The sequence below is a fragment of the Tupaia chinensis genome, unplaced genomic scaffold (assembly GCF_000334495.1).
Source record: "Tupaia chinensis unplaced genomic scaffold, TupChi_1.0 Scaffold145881_1, whole genome shotgun sequence".
Lineage (NCBI taxonomy): Eukaryota > Metazoa > Chordata > Mammalia > Scandentia > Tupaiidae > Tupaia > Tupaia belangeri.
Genome location: NW_006205738.1, coordinates 1251 through 5468, shown reverse-complemented (window position 1 = coordinate 5468; position 4218 = coordinate 1251). Strand labels below are relative to the sequence as shown.

The 4218-nt window shown below is 43.3% G+C and overlaps 1 long non-coding RNA gene across 1 annotated transcript in view; it reads left to right on the top strand.

The window, feature by feature from the left end:
* The first annotated feature begins 131 nt into the window (after positions 1-131).
* LOC106733906 (uncharacterized) overlaps positions 132-4218 on the top strand; it is a 5309-nt gene continuing 1222 nt past the window's right edge. The window contains exons 1-2 of the long non-coding RNA XR_001369747.2: positions 132-235; positions 2826-2882. This is a non-coding gene — a long non-coding RNA (uncharacterized LOC106733906). The remainder of the gene's footprint in view (positions 236-2825; positions 2883-4218) is intronic.

Sequence of the window (4218 nt, the reverse complement as noted above, 5' to 3'; positions counted from 1 at the left end):
GGTAACAGGACTCTCCTCTGTGAAAGCACAGTAACTTTCACATTGTTGCCTAATCCAGGATCGCAGAGCCTTGTGGGAAATGTAGTCTCTGCTCTGATGACGTCATCAGCACAGGCCACGGAGGGCGGCTTTTTCAGATTCTCTCCGCCTGTGGCGCTCAGTTCCTTCTTCGTGGTCGCTGGGGAGAACCTGCCGCTGTGCTGACTGTGCTCTTCCGGACACAATGTCCATGACGGTGAGTCTGAGTGTGAAGGAGGAAGGTTGCGGGTTTTGAGTTCGTTGGCGGGAGCAGAAACGTGGGGGGAGGCGGGGTGGAGGAGGAGGAGCGCTGGAAGGTGCAGCCCCTGGTCCGGGCTGGGCGGGGAGAGCGACAGGAGCGTCCGGGTGTGCAGGTCCGGGGTGAGGAAAGAGGCGACCTGGGCTTTGCTTTCAGTAGCTGCTTTGTCAGAAGGTGGGTGTGTGTGTGCATTCAGGTGTACAAAGGTGACTCCAGAAGCTCCGGAATGGGGTGACCCAGTCCAAGCTGGGTGAGTGTGGGGGTGTTGGTCGGTTTGTTATATTTTGATCAGTGAGAAAGGAGAGGACACCCAGTCATAGCCAAGTTACAGGAGTCTTTATTACCAGCGACTGGGGAGCTCTCATGTCTCTCAAAGACCCCGCAGCCCCGAGTGTAGGAAGAAGGGTGCTGGTTAAAACAAAAAGCACATTTAAGTTGATGTGGTGGGAAAGGTAATCATTGAGGGGGCAGCGAGTAAGAAAGGGAGAGGGGAATCCAATGGAAAGCAGTCACAGAAGCCTGATCAAGCAGGTTAATTATTACTAAGGGCACTTTCCAGTTCCTTGCCTAAACACATTGGGATCTTAATGGTCTTCATGGCTTGGGGCAAGGAGCTTATCACTAAGGAAGTTCTCAAGGTTGGGGGTTTCAGGTTATTTAGTAAAGACTGCAGAAATGTTAATCACTCTTGTTTACACAAAAAAGTTCTAAGCAAGTTTCCAATATAGAATTCGCAATGGAGGTTCTCCTGCTTCAGGTTGAGGAGCCAGGGGGTCAGAGAACCAGGAGTTCAGCTTCCAGCTCTGCTACGGGATCCTGATGAGAGAGGAGTAAGCTCTCTGGTTAGGTAGATAGGGTGAGGAGTCCACAGAATGGAGGGTAGGAGACAAATAGAGTCAGTACAGTGAAGCCTTTAATAAAAAATACATTCACAACTCTCAGCAGAAATCAGTTATTAGCTCTTGCTTCTTGCTTGGCCAGAAAGCTGCTTGCAGCCTGCTTAAGATAATGACAGCTGAAAGTAGCATTATCCGTATCACTGCTACATTCCAACTGAAAAGTGCAGTGTCTCTTGGTCTGGAGAGCAGTAGAGGAAAGGACCATAAACAATAAACTCTTTCATATTTCAAAAAATTTATGAGCCCTTGCTGACTGGCTAGAAGTAGACAAACTGACCATAGTCCTGAGCACAGAGTCTAACACAAGGACAATGATTAGATTAAGACTCCTGGTGGCACAAAACTCTTGTGCTGGCATCACTTTTTAAAAAGTATTTTTTTCTCCATGTCTATTCTTCACATTTTTAAAAAAATTTTCTTGTCAGGGTCCATTCTGACACCCTGAGTATACCCATTTGCTTAGCTGGAAGCTTTGACTCTTTTCTAGTAAACTTTAATTATTATCCTCTCCTTTTGTCCACATTTATCATTCTTTGTGACCATCAGATAAGAACCTGCGCCCAGGTGTTAGATCTGAACACCTAGCACTTCATAGCATGGATGCTACTCTGTATCTCATTAATTATACCCATCTGTAATACTAGCCTGTTCTAGTGAAATACTACCCTCCCCCCATTTCCCAGTGAAATAACTGTGGAGTCTCTGTAGACAGAGTGTTCCTATGGCAACTGTATTTGTGGGGTGTCTTGGTGTCTTAAAGTGAATGAAACCTCTGGTTGCCTCCAGCATTTCTTTGGCCTGCCTAGCACTCCTGGGTAAGTTACATTTTTCTTTTAAGATTTTTGCTATGGGGCACAAGTACTTGCCTGAGAGATACAGAGATGGGCAGAGTAGGTTGGGAGAAAGGAGAAATCACCCCCCACGGGGGTGGGCATGCCAAAATCCCTTCTTCTCCATTTTCCTCTTGGGATTTTGGGCACATGTGAACATAGTCTGGATGTAATTTTCAAGCCACTGAATCTGGGAATCAAACTACAAAGTTGCATGTGGATCTAGCAGCCTTTCCTCAATGCCACTGGCTGGCTCACTCCTGGGTAACTTTAAAAACTTTTAGGGGCCATCAGGTGGTGTAGTGGTTAAGGTTTTGAACTCCCACTTGGCTGAAGAAAGCAGCAGCCTTTCCTTCAGTCCAAGATCTGGCAGTTTGAAAATCACACTAGGTGCATGTGCCTTTGTGTCCAAAATTCCAGGAGGGGAATGGAAGAGAAAGGATTGTGGTGTGGCCCTCATCCTTGCTGGGTGTTTTCTCATCCCCCTCCCTCCTTTCTGCCACTCTCTAGCAAGCGCAGTGTCCCTATGGCAAAAACATAACGGGGAACTAAAGAATCTTATATGAGTTCAAATTCAGAATCCAGGGACAGTAATTTCTGTTAGGTAGTTTGAAGTACTGATGAATGGTAGCATTTCATTTGGAATAAAGTAAGTATTGGGAAGTTATAAAATTATACTATACAGATAGGAATCTCACCTGAAAGAGTATCCCTGTGGCCTGAATACTGTATTAGAACATCAGAGCAGTGGCAGGAGAGCCTGGGAAAGGAAAAAAAAAATTGAGTTTACTTAAAGTAATTATTGATCTTTCTTCCTAGAGTGGACAAAATTTGGATAATTCTACCTTCTCCTGAAGTACTGGATGCTGCTCAGAGGTTTGGACCAACCTTTAGAAAGGATAGGGAGTTTGATTCGGATAGGCAAAGCCCTAACAGTGTTACTTACTCCAAGCTTAGAGTGTGGCCTGGTGTGAAGTTATAACCTGTCTTCCTGAGTCTCTGTCTATAGTGCTCTCTAAATAGAATCCATTCTTTCAATTTGTTGTCATTGTTTCCTGTTTCTGAATTCACTTAAACTTGATCTGTCACCAAATTTGACAACTAGAAAAAAGCGGATGCACACTCTATCTTGATAGGTTTTCCTAGTAGTTCAGGAAGGGTTTGCCATGGTATTTCTGCCTTATAAGAAAAATGAGAAGAAACTAGATTTGAGATGTGTCTTTCTCAGAGTCTGGTTATTGTAGATGCTAGACATTCTGACCTTTCAATTTTTTGTGTGTGTGACATTGAGGTTAACACAAACATGGCTTGCAATATCTGTTCTATCTCTCAACAAATTTTGTGACTTATGTGGTTTCAAAGAGTTTTCCACTTAATAACAGCAATGTCTTATTAAGATGATAAATTCTGCAGAAAATTTATAAGAGCTTTTATTTCTTCTGTTTTTTTGAAGGTATTTTTGCTGTAGGACACACACACTCACCAGAAAGAATTCCCTCCATCCCCCCAACCTTGGGGGATGGCCAATTCTGAAATCCTTTTTCCTCCTCTCTCCTGTGATTTTGGGTGTACACACACATTCACTCACTAACTCATGTGCCTGGCATGGTTTTCATGTCACTGGATCTGGGACTTGAACCACATACGCAGCCATGTGTGGGATCTACTACCTTAACCACAGTGCTTCCCAGTGACCCATAAGAGCCCATTTTACATTATATAAAATAGGAAAATTAGACTACTTGACACTTTTAGTTTAAACTAATTTTTAAAATGTAAATAAAATGTAATGCAGTACTCTTGTATGAGTAACAAATCCTTATGTTTTGTTTATGAATTAAAATTTGTGTGTGTGTGTGTGTGTGTGTGTGTGTGTGTATGTAGGAGTTTTTCCCTTAGTACACATATGCATGTCAGAGAGAGACTGAGACAGTGAGAGGGAAAGTAAGAAATCTCTCCTTAGGGGAGATGGTCACACCACAGTCCTTTCTCCTCTTTTCTCCTTCTGAGATCTTGGGCATGTATGCACATATAAACACTGTGAGTTTTAAGACACTGTGCCTGATACTTGGACTGTGGTCAGTCCAATGACATAACTGCTAGGCCATCTGCTGCCTTTTTCTTTTTAAGTACAAAGACTTACAGGATGTAAAAATCTTAAAAGTTCATCTACTAATGTACACAAAATTGCTCTGTAGGTTTTTCAAAAGTC